The following is a 12807-nucleotide window of genomic DNA, read 5'->3' on the forward strand; positions in this document are numbered from 1 at the left end:
ACTCGATGTGAACAAATTTTTCTTCTTCAGAAACGCTTTCTTTGCCACTGCCAGTCTACATTTTATATCATCTCTACTTTGATCATAATCAGTTATTTTGCTCCCCAAATAGCAAAATTCATTTACTACTTTAGTATCTCATTCCCTAATCTAATTCCCACAGCATCTCCCAATTTAATTCAACTACATTCCACTATCCTCATTTTGCTTTTGTTGATGTTCATCTTATATCCTCCTTTCAAGACACTGTCCATTCCGTTCAGCTGCCCTTCCAGGTCCTTTGCTGTCTCTGACAGAATTACAATGTCATCGGTGACTCTCAAAGTTTTTATTTCTTCTCCCTGGATTTTAATTCCTACTCCAAATTTTTCTTTTGTTTCCTTTACTGCTTGCTCAGTAAACAGATTGAATAACATCAGGGATAGGCTAAAATCCCCGTCTCACTCCCTTCCCAACCACTGCTTCCCTTTCGTGCCCCTCGACTCTTATAATTGCCATCTGGTTTCTGTACAAATTGTAAATAGCCTTTCGCTCCCCATATTTTACCCCTGCTACCTTCAGAATTTGACAGAGGGTATTCCAGTCAACATTGTTAAAAGCTTTCTCTAAGTCTACAAATGCTAGAAACATAGGTTTGCCTTTCCTTAATCTATTTTCTAAGATAAGTCGCAGGATCAGTATTGCCTCACGTGATCCAACATTTCTATAGAATCCAAACTGATCTTCCCCGAGGTCAGTTTCTATCAGTTTTTTCATTCGTCTGTAAAGAATTCATGTTAGTATTTTGCAGCCGTGTCTTATTAAACTGATATTTCGGTAATTTTCACATCTGTCAACACCTGCTTTCTTTGGGATTGGAATTATTATATTCTTCTTGAAGTCTGAGAATATTTCACCTGTCTCATACCTCTTGCTCACTAGATGGTAGAGTTTTGTTAGGACTGGCTCTCCCAAGGCTATCAGTAGTTCTAATGGAATGTTGTCTATTCCTGGGGCCTTGTTTTTACATTAGGTCTTTCAGTGCTACGTCAAACTCAGCACGCAGTATCATATCTCCTATTTCATCTTCATTACATTGTCTTCCATTTCTATAATATTGTCCTCAGGAACATTGCCCTTGTATAGACCCTCTATATACTCCTTCCACCTTTCTGCTTTCCCTTCTTTGCTTAGAACTGGGTTTCCACCTGAGCTCTTGATATTCATGCAAGTGGTTCTCTTTTGTCGAAAGGTCTCTTTAACTTTCCTGTAGGCAGTATCTATCTTAGCCCTATTGATACGTGGCTCTACATCCCTACCTTTGTCCTCTAGCCATCCCTGCTTAACCATTTTGCAGTTCCTGTTGATCTCATTTTTGAGACGTTTGTATTCCTTTTGCCTGCTTTATTTAATGCATTTTTATATTTTCTCCTTTCATCAATTAAATTCAATATCTGTTCTGTTACCCAAGGCTTTCTATTAGCCCTTGTCTTTTTACCTACTTTATCCTCTGCTACCTTCACTATTTCATCTCTCAAAGCTACCCATTCTTCTTCTACTGTATTTCTTTCCCCCATTCTTGTCAATTGTTCCCTTATGCTCTCCCTGAAGCTCTCTACAACCTCTGGTTCTTTCAGTTTATCCAGGTCCCATCTCCTCAAATTCCCACCTTCTTGCAATTTCTTCAGTTTTATTCTACAGTTCATAACCAATAGATGGTGGTCAGAGTCCACATCTGCTCCTGGAAATTTAAAATCTGCTTTCTGAATCTCTGTCTTACCATTATATAATATATATGACACCTTCTAGTATCTCTAGGCTTCTTCCATGTGTACAACCTTCTTTCATGATTCTTGAACCAAGTGTTAGCTATGATTAAGGTATGCTCTGTGCAAAATTCTAACAGGCGGCTTCCTCTTTCATTCCTTACTCCCACATTACATATTCACCTACTACATTTCCTTCTCTTCCCTTTCCTACTATTGACTTCCACTCGCCCATGACTATTAAATTTTCATCTCCCTTCACTACCTGAATAATTTCTGTTATCTCATCATACATTTCATCAATCTCTTTGTCATCTGCAGAGCTAGTTGGCATATAAACTAGTACTGTGATAGGCGTGGGCTTCATATCTATCTTGGCCACAATAATGTTTTCATTTTGCTGTTTGTAGTAGCTTACTTGCATTCCTATTCGTATTCATTATTAAACCTACCCCTGCTTAATCCTATTTGATTTTGTAATTATAGCCCTGTATTCACCTGACCAGAAGTCTTGTTCCTCCTGCTACTGAACTTCACTAATTCCCATTATATCTAACTTTAACCTATCCATTTCCCTTTTTAAATTTTCTAACCTACCTGCCCGATTAAGGGATCTGACATTCCACGCTCTGATCAGTAGAAAGCCAGTTTTATTTCTCTTGATAACAACATCCTCCTGAGTAGTCCACACCCGGAGATCTGAATGGGGAACTATTTTACCTCCAGAATATTTTACCCAAGAGGATGCCATCATCCTTTAACAATACAGTAAAGCTTCATGCCCTTGGGAAAAATTATGGCTGTAGTTTCCCTTGCATTCAGCCATTCGCAGTACCAGCACAGCAAGGCCGGATCAGTCAATCATCCAGACTGTTGCCCCTGCAACTACTGAAAAGGCTGCTGCCCCTCTTCAGGAACCACACATTTGTCTGGACTCTCAACAGATACCCCTCCATTGTGGTTGCACCTACAGTACGGCTATCTGTATCGCTGAGGCAGACAAATGTGCCTCCCCACCAACGGCGAGGTCCATGGCTCATGGGGGGGGGGGGGGGGGGGGGCACAGTACTTACTTTGTTTAGCCATATTACTTTCTTTCTTAAAATGAAAAAGAGAGACTTGTACACAGAATGACAGCGTACTGTGCGTGTATAAACTTTCTATGTGCATGTAATGTGTGTTATAAGTGCCCTATTAGAAACATATACGTCACGCAGTTTCTAAGAAATGTACTTTTAAAATCATAAGATGACCACACTTTTGAAAATCAATGGAAATTGGAATGTGTATGGATTAGCATGTTTCTGATTGAAGAATAATCTTTACATATCACAATGCATTAACTTTTACCATGAGAAACAAAAGAGACATTTGGCATGTGCTTACTTAGGACTTAGGGACCAATATACCTAGAGTTGTGCATATGTGTTTTTCTTTCTTACAGTTTTGTATTTTACATTTGCTTATAATGAATTTTTAAACATTTTTAAGTTATTAGTCATAGTTTATCTAAGGCCAGTTGATTAATGTTCATTGCATTTGAATATTTAGGCACTTAGTTTCATGTTCCCTGGATCATCTGCATGATAAATCATAATTATGCAGAACAAGTCATTTTACATTATCATTACAAATTAATTTATAGATATGATTATATGATGAACATTTATAGGTTTTTAATTATTATTATTAAATATGCAGATGTGAGTCTATCAGATGTTTTATAGTACTAGGTAAGTTATCAAAATTTTTTGTTGCAGCATTGTGAACCCCTTTTTGTGCTAACAGAAAGCTTAATATGGATTAATGAATGTCATTTTTTCACTTTGGTATTGTAATTATGTGTATCATTGTTCCTTTTGAACTACAGTGGATTATTTACAACAAACTTCATGACAGAATAAATATACTGTGAAACAGTAGTTAGAATGCCGAGTCCTTAAAACAGATGTCTACAGGATGATCATGAGTACCACATAATATTCTTACAGCACATTTTTGGACAATGAAGCCTTTCATTCTTAAAGACAACTGAGCCTGGAACAGTATTCCATGTGAAACTATTGAATGAAAATATGTAAAATATGTCAAGTTATTGATTTGCCTCTCCCTAAGATTTACATGACTATAAATGCAAATTTGACTAAATGAAGTTGTTTTTGGAGTTACAAAATGTCCTTTTCCCAATTCAAATTCTCATCAATATGGACACCTAAGAATTTTGAAGTTTCCACCCTATTTATTATTTCCTCACCATGAGTTACACTTATCATTGGTGTAGTGCCCTTTGATGTGCAAATTTGGTATTCTCAGTAGAGCAACTCTTCTGAAAACCAAACTGTGATTTGCTGAGAATATTATTGTTGCTCAGTTGAGGTACTATTCTAGAATATAACACCTTCTTGAAAATTTCAGAAGATGATGTCAGCAGTGAAACAGATCAGTAGTTATTGACATCTCTCTTACCACCTTTCTGAAAGAGAGATTTAATAACAGCATACTTCAGGCTCTCTGGAAAAGCACCTTGAGTTAGTACACATTACATATGTCAGCTATGACAGAGCTTATTATATGGGAACAAATCTTTAGCACTCTATGGGAAACACCATCAAAATCAGCTCAGCTTTTATTTTTGAGAGAATATATAACTTTTTTGATTTCAAAAGGATAAGTTTTTGATACATTCATATACAGTACTTTTTCAATGTACTGCTGTGATTTTTCTCTAGAACTGTCCATCCTGATACTCCTTGCTATAATGATTATTAAATACAATTTCTACCAGTGGCTCATCATTTACAGCCCTTCCATTCAGTTCAGTAATAATGGTATCATGTTCTAAGGCCGATTGTCCTGTCTCTGATTTCATACATTCCACATAGCATTAAGTCTATCATTGTAATTAATGATTTCTGACATTATAGGTATGTTTTTTGATTCATTGTAACTTTTCTTAATAATTTTGAGTATTTTTTGTAGTGTGAAACTATTGTATAATCTCTACTTTATCTTGTCAATGGCACAGTTCCCTTTTCCATTCACAAGATACTTTAATCCCTCTAGTGATCCATGGTTTTTTAGATGGCTTGAATAATGATATAACTTCATCACAAAATAGGTGTAATTTTATGTTAGCATTTGGTTCATTATGGATTTCATCCCATGTCATTTCTTGTAAACCGTTCTTAAAAACTGTTGTCCTGGGATCATTATTTTTCCTATTTCTGAGGAAGAGAAGTTCATGCTAGATCCTCTAGGCCACACCAGTTCACTATCTCATCTTTCCAGCCATGATTACTGAGGCATTGATCCCTCTTCTTACTGCATTTTATTCATCTCCCTACTGAAACTCTGTCATTGGAAATGAGCTTTTCTTTTATTCTTCTTGCACCCAGTTTGTTGATTTTTTTATACTTACCCAATAATTTCAACTGTCATAAGATAGTGGTACCCCTGTATATTTACATTGTTGTCAGCTGTGGGTGAAACATCAGTCATGTCATATACTTGATTAGTAAATCATAACTTTGGATTTTGTTTGTCATGGGATTCATCCCTATTTTATGAGACAGTAGTACTCTGATTTTAATATATGTCAAGGGTTGTAATTCAGTGTCATAATGGTTACCCCAGTGATCCTTCTCTTTTTAAACACTGTGTTAAGAGACATTTTGTCTCCCTTCACTGGTGATCAGTATTAATGTGACATAGCTTACTAAAATTAGGGTGGATTAATTTATGACAACTGAACATAAGGCTATGTCAGAATTTAAGAGTATATGGAAGTCAATATTTTCTATACAGCATGGGCTGTTTGACACTGAAGACACACACAGTATCGGGCAGTAACTTAATTTGAAACTGCAAACTATCTTTCCTTAAAATAGCACCTACTTATCTTATTCCCACAGGTCATCATTTTATTGTTGTTGTAGCCAAAAAATATAGACTATTCTCCTCCAAAAATTGATACAGAATCAGGTTGTTTCTGCTTTACACAATAGATATAAAATTTTGTGCAGAAAGTAATAATTACCTCATTTGTTTTCTAATTTGTGTAGTTATGAAACATTTCTGGTATTTGAAGGGGAATAGTTCCATAATATATAAATACATGAGAATATTTCTAAATAAATTAAAAATTTTGTATTTTGACATGACTGAATCCCCAAAATTTATGTATATTGAAGAAATACTGTGAAATTGGTGAAATTTTCTTTTGAATAGAGTTTTTTGAAACAGTATCATGATACATTCCGACAACAGTGATCAACTAAATTATTGTGACTCTTAGCAACAAGCCCCTTTTTACAATTCTAAAACCAAACAAGTGTAACGAATCCCTCCCAGGAGTTAAGCCCTCATGAGGGTCAAACCTACACTAATGTGGGCCAAGTGGAAGTTGAAAGGTTTGTGCAGAACACCCAGCAAGTTCAGGTTATTGGGATAATTCATTGATACTTTACTAAGAATTTAAACTCTACTTAAATGCATGTAGCTGCAGTGAAGCCTGTTCTTCAGGACACAGGTAGTCCATTCCAGTAAATGCTGCTGACCAGGTATGCTTTCAGCCTTCTGCTGAATGCACTAATACACTCAAGCCACTGGCTACCGAAGAGGGAAGCATCACAAAGGAATCATGTGTTATTTATTTTATTTCCACATCAAGTTCTGTAGGACCAAATTGAGGTGCAAATCTCCAAGCTCATGGAACATGCCAGTACATGAAATTACAACATAAAAAACAGATAAAAATAAAATGTTTATGAACCTGAAAAAAGTCAAGCCATAAGTTTAAGTAAACACAATCAGCTTACTTTGTCAAGGAAATCCTCGTCAGAATAGAAGGAGTGACCCATGAAGAAACTCTTTAGTTTTGATTTGAAAGAACGTGTATTACTGCTAAGATCTTTGAATTCTAGTGGTAGCTTATTGAAAATGGATGCAGCAGTATACTGTGCACTTTTCTGCTCAAGAGTTAAGGAAGTCCAGTGTAAATGCAGGTATGATCTCTGCAAAGTATTAATGGAGGGAAAGCTGCTTACTCTTCTGAATAAGCTAATATTGTTAACAAGTAATATATATATTGAGAGGCCAATGTCAAAATACCCAGACACGTGAACAGGGGTCGACAAGAGGTTCGTGAACTTACACCACTTATTGACAGAACCGCTTGTTTCTGAGCCAAAAATATCCTTTTAAAATGGGAAGAGTTACCCCAAAATATAATACCATACAACATAAGTGAATGAAAATAAGCAAAGTAGACTAATTTTTGTGTCAAACGATCAATCACTTCAGAAACTGTTCAAATAGTAAAAATGGCAGCATTAAGTCTTTGAACAAGATCCTGAATGTGGGCTTTTCACAATAGTTTACTATCTATGAACACCTAGAATTTGAACTGTTCAGTTTCACTAATCACATGCCCATTCTGTGAAATTAAAAGATCAGGTTTTGTTGAATTGTGCGCTAGAAAATGTAAAAACTGAGTCTTACTGTGATTTAGCATTAGTTTATTTTCTACAAGCCATGAACTTATGTCATGAGCTGCATTGTTTGAAACCAAGGCAATGTTGCACACAACATCCTTTACTACCAAGCTAGTGTCATCAGCAAGCAGGAGTATTTTACAGTTACCCGTAACACTAGAGGGCATACCATTTATATAAATTAGGAACAGGACTGGCCCCAACACTGATCTCTAGAGCAAACCCCACTTGACCGTATCCCACTCAGACTTCACATCACAGCCACTCTCAACACTTTGAATAATGACCTTTTGCTGTCAGTTGCTAAATAAGAAATGAACCAGTTGTGAGCTACTCCCTGTATTCTGTAATGGTCCAACTTCTTGAGCAATATTTTGTGATCACAATCAAATGCCTTAGTCAAATGGAAAAATATACCTGGTGTTCAAAACTTTTTATTTAACCCATCCAGTGCCTCATAGAGAAAAGAGAATACAATATATTCAGTTGTTAAACGACTTCTAAAGCTGACCTGTACTTTGATAGCAAATTGTGTGATATAAAATGATCAATTATCCTTATATATGCAGTTTTTTCAATAACTTTAGCAAACACTGATGGCATAGAAATAGGTCTAAAATTGTCTACATTATCCCTTTTTCCCTTTTTATAAAGTGGCTTTGCTGCTGAGTACTTTAATCGTTTAAGAAACTGACCATTCCAGAGGAAAAATTACAATTATGGCTACATACAGGGCTAGCATTTGCAGCACAGTACTTTAATATTCTGCTAGGCACTCTATTATATCCATTAGAATCCTCAGTCTTCAGTGATTTAATTATTGACTCAATCTCCCCCTTGTCTGTATCACAATGGAGTATTTCAGACATCAACCTTGGAAATGCATTTGCCAAAGGAATTATATTATTTCCTGTAGAAACTAAATTTTTATTTAATTCACCAGCAATGCTCAGAAAAGATTGTTAAATACTATATACATGTATCTGATTTATCAGTAACAGAAATACTTTTACTACAAACTGACTATATCGTCGACCTTATGCTGCTGACAAGACACTTCCTTCACAACTGACCAAATGGCTTTAATTTTATCCTGTGAATTAGCTATTCTATTTACTTATCACATACTCTTTTTCTTCCTAATAACATTTTAAGCACCTTACACTACTGTTTGTAATGAGTTACTGTGGCTTGATTGTGACTACTAATAACATTTTGATATAATTCCCGCTTTGTTCTACATGATATCCTTATCCCGCTAGTCAGCCACCCGGGCTGCCTTTTACTGCTAGTACGCCATTTAGAACATTCTAATGGAAAGCAACCATCAAAGAGCATTAGAAATGTGTTAAGGAAAGCGTTATATTTGTCATCTATGTTTTCGGCACTATAAACATACTGCCACCTTGTTTCTTGATGAGGTTTAAAAAACTTTCTATTGCTGTTGGATTAATGTTCCTATATGGTTTGTAATTATATGCGACATTGTTTTGAGTACAAAAGCCTTTTAGTGTTAAAATTTGTACATCGTGGTCTGAAAGGCCAGTCACCCTTTTACTAACAGAATGCCCATCTAGTAATGAAGAAAGAATAAAAGTATTGTCTATGGCTGTGCTACTGTTCCCCTGCACCCTAGTTGGAAAAAATACAGTCTGCATCAGATCATATGAATTTAGGAGATCTATCAACATCCTTTTTCTTGCTCCATCATGTACAAAATTTATACTGAAGTCACCTCATATAATTAATTTCTGATACTTCCTGTAAAGCGAGTCAAGAACCCTCTCTACCTTGAGCAGAAATGCTCTGAAGTCAGAGATCAGGAACCTATAAGCAATGACAATTAGAAGTTTAGTTTAGTTAAATTCAACTGCCCCTGCACAACATTCAAATATCTGTTCAGTGCAGTGTCATGATACATTTATGGAATCAAATGGAATGCTGTTTTTTATGTACATAGTTACTCCCCCACCCCACAAGAAACTCCTTGAGAAACAGCCAGCTTATCTGTATCCTGGTAAAGGAAGCCTCTGAATTGTCAAATTATTTAAGTGGTGCTCCAATATACCAATAATTTCAGTCAACATCTATAAGCAGTTCACTAACTTCATCTCTAATACCACTTATATTTTGATGCTAATTTCTTCTCTACTTGAAAACACGTTGCCCTCTGAAGGTGAGCCCTTAGTTAGAGGGACGTCCTTCAAGCAGGTATATCTGTCAGCTGACTTCAATCTAAAAAAGGTGCAGCTGTAACTCCAAGTACTACAGGAATTTTTCCACAAGTGATCCCACCACCACCCACTACTTGTGCCACTACTTGTGGTAGCTAATTGAAAATGGATGCAGCAATATACTGCACATCTTTCTACACACTGCCTGCGTTTTAGGGAGCAGAGCCACTCTCTTGATTTCCAGGTCTCATGTAGAGCAGATGGCCTCATACCTCTGCCTCTGTCTCTGTCCCTGATCTCTACAATCAGCCACAGGCTAGTTTGAATGTGAACTACCTCTCTTCCTTTCCTATTTCCATATTTCATTAACTCTCAGATGGGCAGGTCAGTCCAGTCAGGATGAGACCTCACATACACTGTACTGTCACAATATAATCAAAAGTTTATTTCTTTTCTCTCTTTCATTTTAAATCGCTTCCATTCTGGTGCCCCTCACCCATCTTTGACACAGGAACCCTCCACACTGATGTGATTTGTGCAAAAGTTTCAAAATCCAGCTTTACATTAAGAATCTTGATATGTACTGCAATTACTTATATATTTCTCCCAAAGGGATTATGAGGAGAAGATTAAACTAAATACAGCATACATAGAGGCATTTAAGCAATCATTCTTCCCATGCTTCATACATGAATGGAATGGGAAGAAGCCCTAACAACTGTTACAAGAGGAAATATCCTCTCATACATTTCATAGTATCTTGCAGAGAATGAATGTAAATGTAGATACTTCAAAACATCCAAAGCCTTTCCAATACACTGAGAAGAGATCTACTCCAGCTCTGAAAATAATTTTAATACTACTATGTGATCAGATGCTACTCTGCTCAAATTCCAAATGGCACCCTAGAAGTTAGGTGTAATGAATGTTATCATGTTGAACACTGATGAGCACTTGATAAGAAGACTGCATGACGGGGTGGTATCTATAGCCATGCTGGATCATTGGGAAATGCCTCCAAATGAAAAAGCAGCTCCTAACTCTCAGCTCAGAAGCAAAGTCTGAGACTTGGTTTGAAAGTCTCCAGCAGCCATCCCTAATGCTCTCACGATGAACTGCGTTGAACTTTTTAGAATATAACGATTCAGCAAGAGTTTCCTGCCTGCCAACCGAATTTTTCCATGATATCCATACTTTCCACACACACATCTATGAACCTATTTCCAATAAAAACCTTATGTTCTTTTCTATCCACTAAGCCATCTAAGCAAAATTTTGCCGTTTTACACTTTTTAGGTGTACTTATATTTACTGGGAGTGCTATTAGGCAAACCCCAAGCCGCCATTGCTATTAACAGAAGGTTACTATTCCCATCCCATGTTCCTTTATCATGTCCATTATTAGGTTTCTGACTGCAGTCTCGTTTCCAATGCCCTACTAGCCAACATTTCTTACACTGCAGATGACGTCATTCTTGCTGTGTGTAGCCTGACCAGCCACAGTGGTAACAGCTGACTTCCACAGAAATGTTCCCCTATACCAGACACAAGTCACTGAGTTTATTTCTTTCAGTGCTCTTGCACTTCCTATGGCTTCACACAAATTTTCTTGGAATTCTGTTCATAATTTTTCTCAGGTCAAAAGGAAGCTCTCACAAAAATGCTTCCAGAGCCCTCTGCTCACCTCTTGCAGAAAGACCCTGTTAGTGTCATCACTCTGTTAACTCATATGTATGGACATATAATTTTTTAATCCCATCTACAAAATGCTCAATAAACTCCTGCAACACAGTATTTAACTTTCCCCGTAATACCTACAGATGCTTTTCCTTCTTTATCACTGTAACAACCCCAACGTTAGACTCCCACACTCTGGTGTGTTCCATAACTCATTATTAAACATTATATATACCTTAGTGTCTCCTACCAAACGTAAAATTGCTCCTCTGATCAACATCCTATACCAGCAACTGTTAACAAGTTATCCACAAATGCCTTTCCTTTACCAGGAAAATGGGAGCTCAAGTCAGCACTGGTAGTATCTAGGATGGGTGTTGACATAACATATGAGAATTGTTCCCTCCCATCTTCTTTTAATGCTGCTAATGTTTCAGTACAATATGATTTAGTATGGTCTGAACTGTTTCTGCTGTAGGAAATGTCTCCACCATTGATTCAGTCACTAAAAGGCCTATGCCTACAATGGAAGGAAGATATTCAACAGCAAATGAACAAGCAAAAAAACCACAAGTATGAAAAACAGAGTGTTGCACTCGCCGTGCTAAAGTGTTGTCATAGACACCAAGGATGATAGGATGACTGCCTGGTTGTCAGGCTGTAGAGTATGGGTGACCTCGGTGAATGATTACGGCTGGGTCGGCAGTAAAGGTGAAGCCAGAAACTGCTCTCAGAAGATAACTTTTATTGGCAGCTCATTCAATATAGCAAAGTGAGTTAGTGTCCATTGGCAGTATCTGCTGAGGTCAAAGAATGGGACGAACCATGGCACTACTGGCCACAGCCTGCTGGTGTGGCTTTGCTGAGCAGACAATGTTAGCACCACCTGCTGTGAAGAGGCAGTCAACAGTCCATGTTGTCAGCATGCTGGGTGATGGCAAGTTGGGTTCAAAGTGGCCTGGTTTGAACTCTGGATCCTTGAAATCAACGGAGAGTTAGGTGCTGAAATGCACTGAACACCTCCACTGAGTGGACCCATTTCAATAGGCAAGAGCATCACACCAGCTGACACTAGTAGGCCCATGTCTGCACCAAGAAACCAGTGCAGACTATGGAGACAGCCAGCTTGCACTGAGACTATATCAGTGGTGTGGCTGGACTCAAAGCCAGAACAGAACAGCCACACATTAGGTGATAAGAGATAAGTCTCCAGTGCAATTGATCCTACACTGGTCTGTTTGATCTGGTACATTTGCCGAGACGGCCTCAGCCTTCTTGTCATCATGTATATTTGAAATCCACTGTCTCAGGTCTTCTAGATGGAGGAAGTCAGTTTGTGGTGTGGCTGCTTGTGGAGCACAAGATGCTGAGCCCTTGCCATTAGGTTTTTATATCTGGCAGCCCAATTGGCCACTTGTCATGGTCTGTTAAAAACATGAAGGAATATTACAATTTAATGTCCTGTCGATAGTGAGGTGATCAGAGGCAGAGCACAAGCTTGGATTGGAAAGATGGGGGATTGTAATGTACCCCTCCCTCACATCGTTTGTTGATTGTCACTGTCTTTGTGGTTAACTCTTTTAATAAGTTTTGGCAGGAGTAAGGAAATTTTGAAATTGGAAATTTGTGGTAAGGTTCTATGGGACCAAACTGCTGAGGTTATTGCTCCCTAGGCTTACACACTAATCTAACTTAAACTAACTTATGCTAAGGACAACA

The sequence above is a fragment of the Schistocerca serialis genome, chromosome 6 (genome assembly GCF_023864345.2).
Source record: "Schistocerca serialis cubense isolate TAMUIC-IGC-003099 chromosome 6, iqSchSeri2.2, whole genome shotgun sequence".
Taxonomy (NCBI): Eukaryota; Metazoa; Arthropoda; class Insecta; order Orthoptera; family Acrididae; genus Schistocerca; species Schistocerca serialis.